Source organism: Rhinatrema bivittatum, chromosome 9 (assembly GCF_901001135.1).
Source record: "Rhinatrema bivittatum chromosome 9, aRhiBiv1.1, whole genome shotgun sequence".
Classification (NCBI taxonomy): domain Eukaryota; kingdom Metazoa; phylum Chordata; class Amphibia; order Gymnophiona; family Rhinatrematidae; genus Rhinatrema; species Rhinatrema bivittatum.
The window spans coordinates 234,369,769-234,389,536 of record NC_042623.1 but is presented as its reverse complement, the minus strand read 5'-3'; the positions used below and the strand labels follow the sequence as shown (position 1 = coordinate 234,389,536).

The window sequence follows — 19,768 nt, the reverse complement described above, 5'->3', positions numbered from 1 at the left end:
TGACCTCTTGTTGATTTCTTGTTGTTTAATCTATTTTCCCTACTGCTCTAGGTTAACCCCCTGCCCAGTTCGCCTCCCCTGTTGAAATGTACTTCTAAATCTTTTGTTAATATGTGAACCGGTATGATGTCCCCACTAATACCGGTATATAAAAGTTTCTAAATAAAATAAATAAATAAATAAATGGTAAGCTGAGATTGCACTTAAATGTACCCTTACAGATGAAGTCTGGAGACGAGAGTCTGAAAGATGGTATAAGTATTCTAGTAGAGAAGTTGTGGAGCAGGAGAAAGGATCAATACTCTTTTGCCTGCACCACAAAGTAAACCTTTTCCATTTCGAAGAATAGTTCTTACGTGTTGAAGGTTTACATGAAGCTAGAAGCACTTGAGATACATTGGTGGAAAGATTGAGTGGTTGCAAAATCAAGCTTTCAACATCCATGCTGTCAGGGATAGGGATTTAAGGTTGGGGTGGCGCAACCGACCCTGATCCTGAGTTATGAGAGTGGGAGCTACTCCCAAGTGAATGGGATCCCTGATCGAGAGGTCTAAAAGTGTGGAAAAGCAAATGTTGCTTACCTGATGTAACAGGTGTTCTCACAGGACCCCAGGATGTTAGTCCTCACAAATGGGTGACATCGAGGATGGAGCCCAACCACGGAAAACTTCTGTCAAAGTTTCAGGAACTTTGACTGGCCCCTACTGGGCATGCCCAGCATGGCACTAACCCTGCAGCCAGCAGGGGTCTCCCTTCAGTGTTGTTTCAAAGCTACAGGCAGTGCCGAAAAATAACATAATAAAAAACGAACCCAACATCGCGGGGTGGTGGGCGGGTTTCGTGAGGACTAACATCCTGCTGTCCTGTGAGAACACCTGTTACATCAGGTAAGCAACATTTGCTTTCTCACAGGACAAGCAGGATGGTTGTCCTCACAAATGGGTGAGTACCGAGCTGAGGATGTCCTATCATGCACCAAATGTACCCAACGGCGTGCAACAGGCACAACAACTGGGGTGTAATTTGGTAGAGGGCATCCGCACCCTACCGGGAAGGTGGAAGGGTGTTGGTACCTTATGCTGGAAAAAGGTTACGCAAGACAGATTGGCCGAAGATGGAATCCTGTCTTCCAGCTTTGTCCAAGCAATAATGGGCTGCAAATGTATGGAGGGAACTCCAGGTGGCAGCCTTGCAGATGTCAGGAAGCGGCACCGATCGAAGGTGTGCTACTGAAGTCGCCATGGCCCTCACAGTGTGTGCTTTAACACTGTCTTGGAAAGGATTGCCAGCTTGCTGATAGCAAAAGGAGATGCAGTCCGCCAACCAGGAGAAAAGAGCCTGCTTACCCACAGGTTGCCCTAACTTGTTAGGATGGAAAGAGACGAATAATTGAGTGCTCTTCCTGTGGGCTACTGTATGGTCTAGATAGAATGCTAGAGCCCGTTTACAGTCAAGGGTATGCAGATTCTGTTCCCCGGAGTTGGAGTGGGGCCTGGGAAAGAAGATAGGTAGTATGATGGATTGATTAATATGAAACTCCGAAACTACCTTAGGTAAGAATTTTGGGTGAGTGTGGAGTACCCCCCGGTCCTGCAGGAGTTTAGTGTAAGGCGGATAGGTAACTAAGGCCTGTAGTTCACTAACCCTGCGAGCCGAAGTGATAGCCAAAAGGAATAACACTTTCCATGTGAGATATTTTAGATCACAGGAGTGAAGAGGTTCGAAAGGTGGTTTCATAAGGCGACCAAGAACCAAATTAAGGTCCCAAGATGGGGCCGGAGGACGTAAAGGTGGCTTCAAATGGAGCAAGCCTTTAAGAAAGCGTGTTACAAGGGGTTGTACTGAAATAGGGACACCCCCGATACCTTTATGGAAGGCGGCTACCGCACTGACATGCATTCTGATGGAAGAGGTCTTTAGACCTGATTCTGATAAATGCCGGAGATAGTCCAAGAATTTGGAAATTGGGCAGGAAAGGGGATCAAGGGACTGAGAAGTGCACCATGATGTATACCTTTTCCATTTGTATGAATAAGATTTTCTTGTGGAAGGCTTTCGTGAAGCGATCAGGATACGAGAAACTGAATCCGAAAGGTTAAATGGTTGAAGGACTAACCTTTCAACATCCATGCCGTCAGGGACAAGGCTTGGAGGTTGGGATGGAGGAGGCATCCGTCGTTTTGAGTGACCAGATGCGGGTCCTGTCCCAGAGGAATGTGCCTGCGGATGGAGAGATCCTGGAGTATGGGAAACCACACTTGACGTGGCCAGTGCGGTGCTATCAGGATCATGGTTCCCCTGTCCTGACGTAGCTTCACGAGAGTCTTCGACAGAAGAGGAAGTGGAGGGAATGCATAAAGCAGACCGGTTGTCCACGTGAGGGAGAATGCATCCCTGGGCCGAGAGTGCTGGCTCCGAATGAGAGAGCAGTAATTGTCCACTTTGTGGTTCTGAGGGGACGCAAAGAGGTCTATGTGGGGATAACCCCATTGCTGGAACAGAGTGGTTGCCACCAAGGGATTGAGGGACCACTCGTGCGGGTGGAAGACACGGCTCAGTGTGTCTGCCAAGACATTGTTCACTCCCGGCAAGTAGGTGGCTCTGAGGTACATGGAGCGGGAGAGGGCTTCTGCCCAAATCTGCGCAGCTTCCTGGCACAAAAGAAAGGAACCTATGCCCCCCTGCTTGTTTATGTACCACATGGCCACCTGGTTGTCCGTCTGAATCAAGATTACGTGGTTCGATAGGCAATCTTGAAAAGTCCTGAGAGCATGTCGTATTGCTCGAAGTTCCAGGAAGTTGATCTGGTGTTTGGCTTCCTCTGGAGACCAGAATCCTTGGGTTTGTAAATTGTTTACATGAGCTCCCCAACTGACGTTGGAAGCGTCTGTTGTGAGAGTTATTTGAGGATCTGGTGGGTGAAAAGGCAAGCCCTGTAAGGAGGTTGGATTGAGTTTTCCACCAGACAAGAGACAGACGGAGTGCATCGGTGATGCGAACAATGGAGGACAGAGGCTGAACAGCTTGGATCCATTGTGATCTCAGAGTCCATTGCATGACTCTCATGGCCAGGCGGGCCATGGGAGTCACATAAACTGAGGAGGCCATGTGTCCCAGGAGAATGAGGAATTGTCGAGCTGTTGCTGTGCGTTGAGACTGCAACTGGCAAGCTAGGGACACAAGGATTTGGACTCGTTGATGAGGAAGGAAGGCTTTTGCCTGTAAGGTATCCAAGTCTGCCCCAATGAAGGATAAGGTTTGAGATGGGATTAAGTAGGATTTCTCGTAATTGACAAGAAACCCTAGAGAAAGTAGTGTTTGAATTGTCAGGGTCAGGGAGGACCGAGCGATTTGCTGGGTTGGGGCCCTGATTAACCAATCGTCCAGATAGGGGTAGACGTGGACACCTTCCTTCCTGAGAAATGCTGCAACTACCACGAGGCATTTGGTGAAAACTCGTGGTGCGGATGCCAGGCCGAAAGGGAGCACTCGGTATTGATAGTGATTTCGGCCTACTAAAAAACGGAGGTATTTGCGATGAGGTTGAGTTATCGCAATGTGAGTATAGGCGTCTTCTAGGTCTAGAGAGCAGAGCCAGTCCCCTCTTTGCAGCAGAGGGAGAAGCGAGCCCAGGGTTACCATCTTGAACTTCTCTCTGTGAAGGTACTTGTTGAGGGCTCGTAGGTCCAGGATTAGTCGAAGTCCTCCTGACTTTTTTGGGATCAGAAAGTACCTGGAGTAGAACCCTAGTCCTTGTTGTGAGGGAGGAACGGGTTCTATAGCATGTGACTGGAGGAGAAGGGAAACTTCCTGCTCGAGAAGAACAGAGTGATCGGTGAGTCCCCACGCCTGCATGGGTGGGGAGTCCGAAGGGAGAGTCAGGAAGTTGAGGTGGTAACCGTGTGCAATTATCGCTATCACCCATTGATCTGTGGTGATATGATGCCATTTTTCTAGAAAGTGGCTTAACCGACCTCGTACTGGTATGGTTGGAAGAGGGATTTGGCAATTGCTCTCTAATTGAAAGTCAAAAACCCGATGCAGGGCCAGGTTGTGGAGCTGCTGCGCGCTTTTGTTTTCGAGACTGGCGAGGCTGAGATTTATGGTAAGGCCTCGCAGACCTAGACTTGGTTTGTGGGGGATAATACTTCCGTGGACGGAAGAAGGACTTTTTTGGGTCCTTCTTGAACGGCTGTTTAGAAGGTAAGTCAGAAGGAATGGATGAGAGCTGTTTAAGTGTCTCATGATGATCCTTCAATTCAGCAACAATTTGCTGAATTTGCTCACCAAACAAATTATCCCCTAGACAGGGCAGGTCAGAGAGCCTGTCCTGAACCTCCGGACGAAGGTCAGATGACTTAAGCCAAGCCCAGCGTCTTGCAGAGATGGCCGTAGCAGAAAGTCTGGTGGAAGCATCAAAGATGTCGTAAGCTGTTCTTATCTCATGCTTCCCAGCTTCAAAACCTTTATTTAGTAGGGATTGAAGTTGTGGTTGGAACTGCTCTGGTAAGGTATCTGAGTACTCCTGTATCTGTTTAAGAATGACCCTATTGTATTGGGTCATATATAGCTGATAAGAGGCGATTCTGGAAGTTAGCATGGCTCCTTGGTATACTTTCCTACCTATACTATCTAGGAATTTATTTTCCTTAGTAGGAGGTATGGAAGAATGTGGCTTTATTCTTTTAGCTTTCTTTTGAGCTGATTCTACCACAACAGAGTGGTGGTCTAGTTGAGGTTTCTGAAAGCCAGGTGCTGACTGTACAAGATAGGTAGAGTCAGCTTTTTTGTTTACTGGAGCAACAGATCCAGGAGATTCCCAATTCTTTTTTAGAAGGTCCAGAAAAACCTGATGAATTGGAATAGAAGTGATGACTTTAGGGGCATCCAAGAATTGGAGTAACTCCATCATCTGGTGCCTGTCATCTTGTTCCGATTGAAGCTGAAAAGGGACCAACTCCGATATTTCCTTCATGAAATTTATGAAAGAGAGGTCCTCAGGAGGAGAACGCTTTCTACTCCCCGCAGGAGAGGGTGGTGAAGGCAAATCATCGGTGTCTGTGGAGGTATCATCACCCCAGGTGTCATAAGGATCAGGTTGCTGACCTGTAGGACCATGAGGGGGTTGGATACCTGAAGGCCCCGGCTGAGGCTCCGAGAAACTCGTAGGAATTGTTGGGGGTATCGAGAATGTCCTCGATGGCATCGGTGCCGGCATCGAAGGAATCGGTGTCGGCATCGAAGGTATGGGTGCCGTCATCGAAATTCTCGATGGAGCTGATGTGCGTATCGCCCCCGTGGAATGTATCAGTGGCGAGGGACGACATGGTACCGATGGTACTACCCCCGAAGGGGGAATTCGGTACGGTGTTTCTCCACTTAATGAGATAGCTGTCGGAGACCCGGGTATCACCGGAGGAAGGGCAGTCATAAGCGCTTCCATCCGGGCAAGCAGCGGTGCCAGTGCTGCTGGAATCAGGTCGGTGACCGGTTCCACTCTCGGTGCCGGAGGAGTCTGGAACCGTTGCATCGCCTTGTCGATGGCCTCCTGGACCAGCCGGTCCAGTTCTACCCGGAGACCTGCGGTAACAATACCCGGCTCCACGGGAGAGGGAGGCTGAGGCTGAGCTGGAGGGACCACCGTCACCGGTGGAGTCGCGGCTTCCAAACCCCGAAGGGGTGAGGGTTGCCTCGGTGTCTGCGAGACAGGAGTGGACGGTGCCACTTCTGGTCGAGACTTCTTCGGAGGAGGCTCGGACAGTACTGAGGTCGATGACTTCGATTCGACGGTCCGAGACTTGTGACGTCGATGGCGATGTTTTTCTCTCCGATCCCCGCGATCTTCGGGGGAAGGGACGGGAGTCGATGGCCGCGGAGACGTCGATGGCAGGCGGTCACCGGGAGGCTGTCGACGATGGTGAAACTTCGACGGTGCCGGTTCCGATGACGTTGATGCAATCGATGGCGTCGGAGTGTGGGCATGGAAAAGGAGTCCCATTTTCTCCATTCTGGCTTTGCGACCTTTTGGTGTCATTAGGGCACATTTGGTGCAAGTCAGGACATCATGCTCACTCCCTAAACACAAAACACAGACTCTATGTGGGTCTGTGATGGACATAGTACGTGTACAGTCCGGGCACCGACGGAACCCCGACGCCATGGCCATAGGCCAAAAATTTAGCCGCGGGACGGTCTACTGCCAACTGGCCTTGAGGGCCAAACTCGACGGTAGTCGACAAAAACTTACCGAAGTACCGCGGAGCAAAATTTGAAGAGGGGAGACCCCTGAGGGGCAAATTTTTCTTCAAGAAATTAGTTGAAGAAATTCCTGTCAGGAATGTGGTAAGAGCTCCTTAACCGCGTGGCTACTGCTGCGCGGAAAAAAGAAGACTGAAGGGAGACCCCTGCTGGCTGCAGGGTTAGTGCCGTGCTGGGCATGCCCAGTAGGGGCCAGTCAAAGTTCCTGAAACTTTGACAGAAGTTTTCCGTGGTTGGGCTCCATCCTCGATGTCACCCATTTGTGAGGACAACCATCCTGCTTGTCCTGTGAGAAACCATACTTGTCGAGGCCAATATGGGGCTATGAGTATCATGGACCCCTTGTTCTGTTGTAGCTTCACTAGAGTTTTGGTTATGAGCGGTATCGGAGGATATGCGTAGTAGGCCTGAGTTCCAAGGGCGAGCAAAGGCGTCCTTGGCTGGCTGGCTTTTCTGTTTGTGTAGAGAACAAAATCTGTCCACTTTGTGATTCAGGTGTGACGCAAAGAGGTCTTTTGTTGGTTGACCCCAACGTTGAAAAATCCTGGTCGCTACTGAGGGATCCAGGGACAATTCGTGTGGGTGGAACTGACGACTGAGTCGATCCGCTAACATATTTTGTATGCCTGCCAGATAAGTGGCCCGGAGAAACATTGAGTGTGTTAGGGCCCAGGCCCAAATCTGAGCAGCTTCTTGACAAAGGAGATACGAGCCCGTACCTCCCTGTTTGTTGATGTACCACATGGCTACTGTGTTGTCCGTTTGGATCAGAACAGTCTTGTGTGAAAGGCAGTCCTTGAACGCATGCAGCGCATAACGAATAGCTCGAAGCTCTAGGACATTTATTTGAAAAGTTGCTTCGAGCTTTGTCCAAGTACCCTGGGTTTGGAGATTGTCTATGTGAGCTCCCCAACCCAAGGTGGATGCATCTGTAGTTATTGATCTGTGGGACTGGTTGCTGAAAAGGGAGGCCTTTGCGCAAGTTGTCCATGTTTGCCCACCAAAGTAGAGAGAATCTTAGTTGGTGGGTCACTTGAATTGGATAATGAAGCGGTTGAATGGCTTGGATCCATTGTGATCTGAGAGTCCATTGTGTAACCCTCATGGCAAGCCGTGCCATTGGAGTGACATGAACTGTGGAGGCCATGTGGCCTAGTAAGGTTAGAAATTGATGAGCTGTCGCTTGTTTCTGTGAGTAAATGGAGGTTGCCAAGAGGGAAGGTGTCCTTGCCCGATCTTCGGGTAGAAAGGCTCTTGATAGGATAGTGTTCAAGTCTGCACCTATGAATTGAAGTAGGTGAGATGGAATAAGGTGGGATTTTTGATAGCTGATGAGAAAACCCATGGAGTGAAGTACAGAAATTGTTCGACTGAGAGAAGTGAGATCTCCTTGTTGAGAATGACTTCTGATGAGCCAGTCGTCTAGATATGGAAAGACATGGACACTGTTTGTGCAAGTGTCCCGCTATTACTGCCAGGCATTTTGTGAATACTCTGGGAATAGAGGCTAGGCCGAATGGCAGAACTCTGTACTGGAAATGTTGATGGCCCACTATGAAGCGTAGGTACTTGCGATGAGGAGGGAATATTGGAATGTGAGCGTAAGCATCTTGAAGATCCAGAGAACAAAGCCAATCTCCTGTTTGAAGAAGTGGAAGCATGGTGCCTAAAGAAACCATCCTGAACTTTTCTTTTTTCAGAAATTTTTTGAGATTTCTGAGGTCTAGGATGGGACATAGGCCTCCTGTTTTCTATGGAATGAGGAAATAACGGGAATATAATCCTCTGCCCTGCTGAGTCTGGGGCACTAACTGTACAGCCCTGGCTCTCAGAAGGATGGATAATTCTGTTTGTAGATGAATTAGTTGAGATTCTTGCTGTGGAAAGAAGCTCGGTGGAGATTCTGGTGGAATTGAGAGGAAATTGAGCTTGTAACCTCGAGAAACTATGGAGAGTACCCATTGGTCTGATGTAATTCTTAGCCAATGTGTGTGAAAATAGGATACTCTTCCTCCTACCGGCAGGTCTGGTCGAGGATTCAGGAGATGGACTTGTTCTCTGGCCTGTATTTCAAAAAACCCGCAGCAGGGCCTGTCTGTGGAGGAGGTTGCGGGCGAGTGGTTCTTGGCTGTCTGGTTTGGGAATGGTGTTGTGGTCTGGTTGACCTACCCCGAGAGGCTTGGGGGTAGTATCGCCTTGATCTGTAGTATGGGCGTCTGGTTTCTCTCCTAGGTTGTCGATGAGGAGGTTGTGTAGAAGGTTCTTGTGGAACCTGTGACAACTGGCGTAAGGTCTCTGTATGGTCCTTAAGCTGTTGTACTGCCTCTTGGACCTTTTCACCAAACAAGTTGTCCCCCACACACGGCAAGTCAACAAGTTTATCCTGGACCTCAGGCCTGAGGTCCGAGGCCTTGAGCCATGCCCATCTACGAGCGGTGATTCCAGCAGCTGCTGTCCTGGAAGCCATCTCAAAACTGTCGTGGGCCGCTCTCACCTCATGTTTCCCTGCTTCTAGGCCTTAATGGACTATGGCCTGTGCTGCTTCTTGAAATTGTGTTGGTAAAGAGGTGACGAATTCTTCCATCTGCTTCCAGAGATTTCTCTGATACTGTGTCATATACAGTTGATAAGAAGAGATTCTGGCATTTAGGATGGCGCCTTGATACACCTTTCTTCCCAGGGAAACTAGAAACCGGTGCTCTTTACCTAGTGGGGTTGATGAGTGTGGGGGGATACGCTTAGATTTTTTCTGGGCAGATTCCACTACCACAGATTGATGTGGTAGTTGCTGTTTTTGGTATCCTGGAGCTGCCTGTACCAAATATGTAGTGTCTACACGCTTGTTTACTGCTGAGACAGAACATGGGTGTTCCCAGATGCGGTGTTGGAGATCCAAGAGTACTTCATGTATTGGAATAGCCAATACTTGCTTTGGTGGGTCAACAAACTGCAGGACTTCTAAAGTTTGTTGCCTTCTATCTTGTTCTGCAGTCAGCTTAAAGGGAATGGTGTCTGCCATGTCCTGTATGAAGTTGGAAAAAGACAAATTTTCTCATGGGGACTTTTTTCTCTGGTCTGGAGGTGAAGGCTCAGACATGAAGTCCTCAGAAGATGTGGCAGTCTGCTGATCATCCCAGGAGTCATCTGGATCGTCTCTATATGGAGATCTTGGGGGAGACCTGGGTGGGTGATGAAGGCCTGAAGGGCCTGGCTGTGGATCATCAGAGGGGATTAATGGAGAAACTCCCTCCAGCATTTTTGGTGGAAGTTTGTCGATGACATCTTGATATCTCTGTAAAAGACGCTGAAAAAATGCCAGATCATGGGGTTCAGGATCTTCAGATGGTGGTTGCATCGATGGAATAGTAGTTGGTATCGATGCAGGCATTGTTAGAAGTGTCTGTAACGGTGTCGAAGATGGGGACGGTGTTGGCATTGAGATCGGCCTCGAGGAGGTCGATGGTATTTGCGCATAGATGGATGTCGATGCCGTGATGAATCTCTGTGTAAGCATCGATTCCATGTTTGTCATTGGTGTCGATATCAACACCGGCATATTTACCGGCATCGATGCTGTGCATCGGCGGATCTTTTAAAGCCTGTATGACCGCTTGTCTGATGATATCAGACAATTCCGGCGTTACAACTGATGGAACCAGAGCAGTTGTAAGCGGTGGCGGAGGCTGAAGTATCAGATCCTGCACAGAGCCCTGTGGAGGATCTGGTGTCGATGGTTGCGGCAGAAGAGGCCCAGGCACTGAAGAAACCGATGTTTCTTGGTTCCATGGCCGCTTCGCTGTCGATTCCTCCTGGGGAATGGAACTGGACGTCGATGTTTCCTTTTATGATGACTTTGTCGATGCCGTGGACGACGGTGGGGAAGGATGATCTCCTGATCCTTCCGGGAGAGGTTTTTTTTAAGTAAGACGCGCTTAGTAGCTCCAGCCGGAGACGACTTCGATGACGTCGAGGGAGATGGTACAAGTTGTAGGTGGAACAAATGTTCCATTTTCTCTTGCCTCGCTTTCCTTCCCTTCACAGTCATCACCGTGCATTTTGGAGAAGTATTAACATCATGCCTCTCATCGAGACACATGACACACTCTAAGTGTGGTCAGTGATAGACATTGTTCTGTTACATACAGGGCATTTTTTGAAGACCGTAGCCATTTTTAAGTCGACAGCCGTCGATGAAAAAATGAGAGTTCGTGAGAAAAGATTTATTTTACTCAAAGAGCAAAATATGAGACCGAGGTACTCACCAGCTGGTGGAAAACCCCGAGAGACTCCAATGAGAGAGAATAGAGAGAAATTTATGTGACTTTTCAGTCAGAAATTGTTGTGAGAGATTCTCAACGGCTCCTGTCCCACAATGCCTATAGCAGCGCGGAAAAACGAAGACTGAAGAGAGACCCCTGTGGCAGAGAATTTCATGGCATGCTGGGCATGCTCAGTGGCCTCTCAGGGCCAGTCAAAAGTTTCTAGAAACTTTGACAGAAAGTTTTTCCCACACTAGGGCTCAGTCAGTGATGTCTCCCATATGTGAGGACTAGCATCCTGCTTGTCCTGGGATAAAGGGCACATAGGGCTTTGGGGCCCAGAACCGGGAACAGACCACGGGATGTAGTGGTCTGCTTCCACTCATTTGCATATAAGGGGAAAATTGCACTTGAGGCACGAAAGTAGCGACTCTGGAAGTGGAAAGGCAACGATATCTCTGTATATGTGGATTTGTCAGCCACCACTCTCAGGAAACGCCTGGATTTTAAAACAATCACCAATGTCCTGATTCAGGAGAAAATCCGATATCATTGGTTGTTTCCCTTTGGACTGGGGATCACGCTTCAAGGAATCTTGCACAGAGCCTGTACTATTGAGGAAGCCTCTGGATTCCTACAAGCAGCTGGCATATCTGTACCAACTCCTGCTCACGATGGAAAGGCCTCATCACCGCCAAGGGGAGATCCAAACACGTTGGCAAAGAGTCACGAAGGGAGGGAGAAGACTACAACGCACACAGGAACTGCAGGCCAAGGATTCAGCCCCAACCTGAAGGACTACGGACACCCGAGTACAAGGACTTCTACACAGAGAGATAACGGGCAGCTTATCTGTGTCACTGAGCGTCTGCACTGAAGGAACTTTGCCAAGGATGCCAAAAATGTGGTCTGGTTTCTACAGTTTGATTGTTCTTAAGTTTATTGTTATGACTGGTTAGATATAAGGACCAGGGTGGGGGAGACCCTGGTCTGCTGACATGGGACGTTCCTCCCAATTATTCTGGGAAGACAAAGTACTTTCCCAAGTGTGGGGGGAAGGGGCCGGGGGGGGGGAATGGGGGGGTATACCGGGAAGGGTGGAAGGGATGGGTTGGGGATACAGATTCGTCAACAAGATGGGATACCAGTATGGGGGAGCCAAGGGATGTGGCGTGGTGGATAGGGAAACCAAGCAGGAGTTATTTAACAGACTCTTATCATGGCTGAGTTCAAATTTATATCATTAAATGTGAAAGGCCTAAACTCTCCCCGCAAGAGATGGCTTTTATTTAAAGAACTTGACCGTCTGCAAGCTGACGTGGTCTATTGACAAGAAACCCACTTAAGAAAAAAATCCGAAAGCCTGATGAAATCTGATAAATACTCTCACCAGTTCTGGGCGGCAGTGACAATATCGGCTAAATATACCAGAGTGGGGATTTTATTGCACAAAGATTTCCACCACGAGTTAGTGAAGGTAGATGCTGACGCTCAGAGGCATTTTCTTCGGGTCACCTTACAGCTTGGAGGGGACAAGCTCTCACTCCTAAATTTATATGGCCCCACACATCATAAGGAAGACTTTTACAAATCAATTTGTGCCATAGCCGCAGCAAAGGAGGCTGGTAATCTGATAGTTGATGGTGATTTTAATATCACTCTGAATCCCAATAGACACTTCCTCTGGCCATAGTGCAGACACTAAGAGTGCGAGGGCAGCCTTAAAAACTTTCATGACCCAAGAAGTATTAGTAGATACATGGAGAGCTCGCTACCCCAAATCAAGGAACTATACTTTCTTTTCACACCCGCACGACTGTCATTCCAGGATAGATACATTCTTAATTAGCAAGCCACTCCTACCTGTCATCAGCGCCGTTGATATTGAACCCATTCTGTGGTCAGATCATGCCCCTATTTGGGTTAAAATGAAATGCTGGGATTATGATCATGGGCAAAAATATTGGAGGCTCAATGACTCTCTGTTAAGTGATAAAGATTTCGTGAAACAGATCCAGGTTGAAATTAGAGAGTATATACAGAGGAACGATACGGACGCTATTAAGGCAGGGACGTTATGGGATTGTCTTAAAGTGGTTCTACAGGGCACCTTTATTGCCCGAGCATCTCACACTAAAAAGCAGAGGGAGGGGGAGAGGTCATCATTGTTAGCTACCCTTAAACTGCTAGAACAGAAAAAAAGCAGGGGATCAGACTTCATGCCTTAAAAACCAACTACAGGAGGTTCGTAACCAGATTATAGCCCTAGACATGGTGGTTATTGCCCACCAACTAGAACTAACCCAGCATCAATTTTTCGAGGGGGGCAACAAAGCTGGATGTCTTTTAGCCCGAGCTTTGAAAAAGAGACAAGTGCAGTCCATCATTGTGAAAATTAAAGATCAGGCAGGGGAGTTGCTTTCTGATCATAAATCCATAAGGCAAAGATTCCATCAGTTTTACTCCCAATTATATAGCTCTGATCCACACATCCAAGCACAACGGATAAACACGTATTTACAGGAGATGCCTCTACCAGGGTTAACTACATCCCAAAAGACGTTTCTGGACAAGGATATTTCCAAGGGGGAAATTGAAGCGGCCATCAAATCTCTGAAGTTAGGCAAGTCCCCTGGACTCTATGGCTACATATCCAGATTTTACAAAACCTTTGCTCCACAAATTACTCCACTGTTGGTGCGGTACTTCAACTCCCTGAAAGCAGGGGCTGTACTCTCCCCACATGCAAACACGGCAGGTGTCACAATTATAGCGAAACCGGGAAGAGTTCCGGCACTCTGCGGATCCTACCAACCTATTTCACTGATAAATATTGATATCAAATTGTTAGCAAAAATACTAGTCACCAGACTCAATTGCTTCATAGTGTATCTTGTACACCCCATTCAGGCGGGATTTATCCCAGGCCGTATGGCGGCCGATAATGTACATAAAATTGTAGATACCATGTGGTTTGTTCACAAACATGGTATCTCAGCACTAGCCCTGTCAGTAGACGCAGAAAAAGTGTTTTGACATGGTGCACTGGCCTTACTTATTCCAGATGCTGGAACATATGGGATTTGGGGCTCCTTTCTTACAATGGTTAGGGCAATTATATAACTCTCCGAGGGCGTGCATTAAGGTTAATGGTGGTTACTCACCAACGTTTAACGTGGAGAGGGGTACACGCCAGGGATACCCGCTATCCCCGCTGCTCTTTGCGCTGTTCTTGGAACCCTTTGCAGTTAAGTGTACGTCAGAATGTTGAAATTCGGGGGATTAATCTGGGCCGCTTCACCACAAAGCTATCACTATTTGCCGATGACATCCTGATTGTGCTTACGAAGCCTCATGCTTCCCTACAAGCTTTAACCGGGGAGCTGGAGACTTTCAGTAGTGTATTAGATTTTGGATAAACTGGGAAAAGTCTGAAATACTGAATATTAGTGTTGATTCCTCGGAAGCAGGGAAAATTAGGAATGACTTTCAATACAAATGGAACGACAGCAAAATTAAATATCTTGGGGTATATCTTAGTGCAAACCAAGATCTCTATTCTTTTAACTATGATACCCTTTGGCAAAAGCTTTCTAAAGACCTGGAAGAATGAAGCCGTTACTAGATTTCTTGGTGGGGCCGTATGGCTGCAATAAAGATGACAGTTTTACCGAAATTCCTCTATCTCTTTCAGACTTTGCCAATCAGGATACCTCCTAAACAGTTCTTGAATGGGCAGAAAAAAGTTATGCGTTATATATGGGGAGGTAAGCATCCTAGGGTCGCCAGGAGAGTGCTATACCTTCCTAGAGACCAGGGGGGGTTTAAGCGTTCCAGAGCTGGAACTGTATTACTTGGTGGCTCAATTCAAAAACATATTGGACTGGCACAGATGCCAATCCCCAAAACCCTGGGTGTTATTCAGTCAAGAACTTTTGGGTAAGGTTCCCTTAGTCTGCTTAGTTTGGCAACCCAAGAAGACATGGCTTATAAACCTTCAAGTCGTACTACCACCCTCTATTCAAAACATTTTAGATTTATGGCTTCAAAAGGATACCACCATAGTACTTAGCTATATGCCGATAACACATTTACTCCTGGGTTCGACAACCCGGCCTTCCAGGAATGAAGCGGTAGAGGGCTCCAGACGTGGGGACAGCTGTGGGGGCCTGCCAAGCTTAAGACCTTTCCGAGCTTACAATTAGAGTTTGGTCTGATTCGGCGTTATTTCTCTACAACCAACTAGCTCATTTCTATACTAAAGCTTTCCTCAGAGGTCCTTTACTACAGGAGAAATCTGATTTTGAAAAACTATGCTCTAGGGCGGACAGAGCCACAAAAGTGATTTCATTGCTATACACCAAACTATGTCCACCGGAACAGCCCAAGGCTTCCCACATAAAAGCGTGGGAGCTCGATTTAGGACAAGAGATGACATCCAGAGAGTGGAAGATGATATATGGCTCCATGGGCAATGGCTTCATTGCTGCAAACTTAGTAGAAAATGCCTTTAAACTTCTATATTGCTGGTAGTTATACCCAAAAAAGCTACATATTATGACAAAGACTAAAAGCCCTTTGTGTTGGAGGAAGTGCAAGGCCATAGGATCCTTCTTACACATGTGGTGGGAGTGTCCAGCAGTCCGCAAATTATGGGATGAGATTAATGACTGGCTCTTAGGGATGGGGTTGACATGAGGTCCACTATCACTTAAACAAGCACTATTGGGTGGCTTGATTGCGGGCATACCCAAATGCGCCCATAGCCTAGTTAAATCTGTGTGTACTGCCACACATTGTGAAATTGCAAAAAAATGGATGACACAGGTTACTCCGAGTCTTAAAGAAATACAACATAGGGTGGAGTCCATTTATTTATTAACAAAGATTTCGGCACAGAAACATGACACAATACCTAAATTTCAGTCAACTTGGCAGGCGTATGAGATCTGGAAGGCCCACAGCATTATTTCAATTGGCGGTCAAGGGGACAGCTAAATATAGGCCATATATTATCATATATATAGTTTATTTATTTATTTTATTTATTTGCTTTTATATACCGACATTCGTTGGCATACATCACATCGGTTCACATAACAATTGGAATAGTATGACAAGAGGTCGTACTATTTTACATTTAACAAAAACTGGTTGGAACTAAGTATACAATGAAACGAGAATTTAGGAACAAACTTTAATAAACGAGTGGCGTTTATTAATAGAGTTTGTGATATTGTTACTTGTTATTTTATATTATATTACTTGTTGCTCTGTTTTTGCTATTTTTCGACCTCTTTTCTCCCTTGCCCATCCCCAGTACCGGTTTTATGTACTTTCCACCTTTAGTTCAGATATAAACCGGTATGATGTAACCACTAATGCTGGTATAAAAAAGTATCACATAAATAAATAAATAAGAAAAACTATGTCATACTGTGTTTACCATGATTCTCATCACCAACCACATTTCTGAAAGTATGATGCTTCTTCTGCTAACCCAACAGGTATAACAGCAGGGAAGGGAGGATGTGGGAGGGAATGGAACTGGGGAGGGGATTATGGATAAATTTGAGTGTAATTACTGTTGTTGGATCAGGCGTATTAGATTCTTCCACATGCTGTTATAGTATAACCTTATGTTTTAGCACTTGTATCTTTATGCCTGTATTCACCATGTTGCCTATTGTTCACTAATTGTAATACAAGTTTCGTTACCGTCATATTGTTCATTTCTGGAACCACTCAATAAAAAAGTTTTAAATTTCAAAAAAAGAAGGCACCCTTGGATAAAGCAGCCAAATATAAACAAATTAAGCTAACCAACATTAAGGAAGACCACAGGCAGCAAGGGACCTGAGGCCCCAAGTTCTGAAAGCATCTTCCTTGTGTCCAACAGGGTGTACTTTTGAGGTTAATGGGAGGGTATATGCCACGTTCAGTTTCAAATTTTCTCAAAGCAGCTTTTAAGGAAGTCCCTAAAGAGAATTAAAAATGCTGACAGCACAATATCCTTACTCTGAATTTCGCTGTAAAAATACTTTTCTTTTCCCTAATGACCCTTTTTCAACAAAAATCTATTTACAACAAATAATTAACTTTGAGTCTGTTAGAGCTGCAACCAGAGAGAAAGAGAACATTTACTGAATCATCACTGGTGCATGTCTAGAAAATATAAGTTGTTCAGTCATGAAGAAAAATCATTTTGACTACAGGAGTACTCAAGAGTGTGGTGCAGACACTATCTCGTGGAATAAAGAGCGTTGTAAGATATTTTATCCTCTCAGACTGAAATCAAATGATGTAAGAAAGTATTTATCTAAAACCTTAGAAAATGCAGAAAACAGGACTATGCAGTTATTTAGGATGATTATTCACTTTTTCCAATAAGAGTAAAGATGTAAGTTCTGCGACAATCCCATTTTCTGCAGAAACATTTTCTTCTTTTGACTAGAAAATCAAAATGATTCAGGAAGAATTCTCTTCCCATGTCTAATAAAGAAAAAGAGGTACCATTCCATTTTTTATCATTCTTGCCATTTAAATCTTTTTTAACCTAGCTACAGCAGTTAGAATCAGGAAAATTTTGAATTCAATGAATGACAGTATTTCTCCCCGTGTCCCTATCCACTTAAATCTTATATTAAAAAAAAAATAAATCTGGCATCGGACTTAGCCAAACTTATCGCTATTTTGATAAATACAAGCCTAATGCAAGGATATATCCAGAGCTCCCGGTTTATTGTGGCAAATCTTTCAAGATTCTGTGGCAATTTTGCATAATTCTGCATAAAGATTCACACTTTGGACTATAAATAAAGTCTTTTATAATTGAAAAACATCACATGGTTTGATTTTAAACTATTTAAACTAAATACAAATAAAAAAAGTACAAAGTACAAAAATGTATCACTTGTGATAAAGACTGGCTACTGTTGGAGACAGGATGTTGGGCTTGATGGGCCTTGGACTGACCCAGTATTGCACTTCTTTTGTTCTTAAGAACTTTTAACTGTGAAATTTCATTTTTTTGTTTTGAACTGAAACAGTGCAACCATCCTTTTTACATATTTTTGAGAAAGTCTTTATAGTCTAAGCATATGAATTTCCATATGCTAAAAATGCCCTCAACATCAGCAGTTTGTCATATTGTTACACACAGATATGTGTACATATATTAGGTAGATACATGGTAACAGATACAAAAAGGGATTGAATTAGCACAAGTATGAAATGTGTCAGTATTCAAAGCTTCTATGAATTGAAATTAATGCCCTCTCTGCCAACTGTGGGACACTAGCAGTTGCAGACTTCCAAACACATATCCAGGTTTATGTAAATGGTGCTTGACTGACCACATATACAGGTGCAAGAATCAAGATGAAATTCTTCTAAAGGGACATCATGGATGTATTATATCAAAATCATCTTTGGTATGATAATGATTTAAGAGATCTTAGAGGGATCAAACATTCTGACTTCTCTTGCCACTCCAAGGAGGAGGAAAGAGGTGGGGAGAACAACCGAAGGGTTTCCTGTAGGCTGTTGTGAGGGGAGGGGCTGGAGCAGGCGCAGAGACTGAAGGCAGGCAGACAACCTGCAGCTTGCTTCTAAGGACTGAATTAAGAAATGTGAAAGTTTAGAGAAATGTTGATTCTGTGGCAGGTTGTCAAATATGCGGAAACAAGATAATTATGCAGATTATTTTATATTTGCATAACTGCAGGAAGCTAGAGGCACTGATTATAACGCTGAACCTCTAAAGCAAGAAAGAGTATGACCTATTTTGAAGAAAGAACCTTTAGATCTGACTGATATAGTAATCATTTTAGACCAGTGTCTAATTTAGCATTTATTTCTAAGGAACTGGAAAAAGGTGGTATCAAATCCCAGACAATTCAGCTTTCATGAGGGCCACAGTACAGAATCTGACCTTGTAGCCCTGATGAATGAGGTCAGGTCCAGGTTAGATAAAGGAAAGGATTCACTCGTAATTTTAGACATGAACCCAGCTATTGACACAATTAACTATCATTTATCGATTAAAACGTTTGTGGAATTGGGATCTGAAGGAACTGTGTTCACCTTCTTTCTAAATAATCATTCCTACCAAGCTAACTGGGGCTCAGAATTATCTGCAAAGCGATTGACATGTGACATACCTCAGGGATCGGTTCTGACCCCCTATCCTTTTAAATGGATATCTGCCTCTGCTTGCAACCTTGATTCAAGGGCTTGGACTTTAGTTACTTTCTTTATGCAGAGGATGTGCAGGTTATCGCCTACTTGGATCCGGATTATCCTGAACAAGCAAATTTTCAGACTAGCTTTATGTTCATAAACAAAGTAAATCTTAGTAAGTTTGAAGCATTGTGGGTGAATAAGAAGACCACCACTTTATATTTTCCCTGCGAAAGGCAGGCATCAAGATTCCATTAAAGGAGGTGGTCACTACTCTTGGTATAAAGATTGTTTCATTTTCCAATCAAATGTCTTCTTTGGTGCATGAATCATTTTACTATTTTCAATCAATTAGTTGTAGGTTTATATTTTATTACTGCTTACTATCTGCTGTATTTTAAACTATTAAGACCTCCAAATGTTGCTACATTAATTTGAACTGGGTCGATTAGATAACTGCAATACACTATTGGGGCCTTGCTTTAACTTCAATTAAATGTCTGCAGCGTGTACAAAATATTTCAACAAAATTAATCTTTGGCTCTAAGACATTTTATCATGTTACCCCATTACTGGAAGATTTCCATTGGTTACCAAATTTATGTAGAGTAAAATTTAAGATTCTATGCTAGGAGTTTAAAGCCTTGGCTAACCTGATTCTTTACAGACCTGCCAGACTTCTTTGTTCAACTCAATGTGATTTGCTTTGAGGGCCGCCATCTACAGAGATAAGGCCAGAATTTACAAGGTGGACCTGTTTCACCCATCAGGCTCCTTTACTTTGGAATGCCCTGCCTTCAGATATCCGACAGGAACTACAACTACTTGAAATTCAGAAAAGGTGTTAAAACCTGGCTATTTTGTCATGCATTGTGATAGTGAGTTTGATTACAAGAACAGCCATGGTGATTCCAACAGTCTTATTTATCTAATTCTAAAGTTGTTTGATTACTTTACTTTCACTGTTAGGCAGGCTATGTAAATTGACTGTGTTTAATCCTACCCATTATTTTATTTGTACATAGGTTTATATGTTATTACTGTTTCCTGTCTATTGTCTGTTGTATTTA

The 19,768-nt window shown here is 45.0% G+C and overlaps 1 protein-coding gene across 17 annotated transcripts in view; it reads right to left on the bottom strand.

Annotated features, from left to right (window-relative positions):
• DLG1 (discs large MAGUK scaffold protein 1) overlaps nt 1-19,768 on the bottom strand; it is an 890,153-nt gene that overhangs the window by 95,950 nt on the left and 774,435 nt on the right. The gene's annotated exons all lie outside the window — the stretch shown is intronic.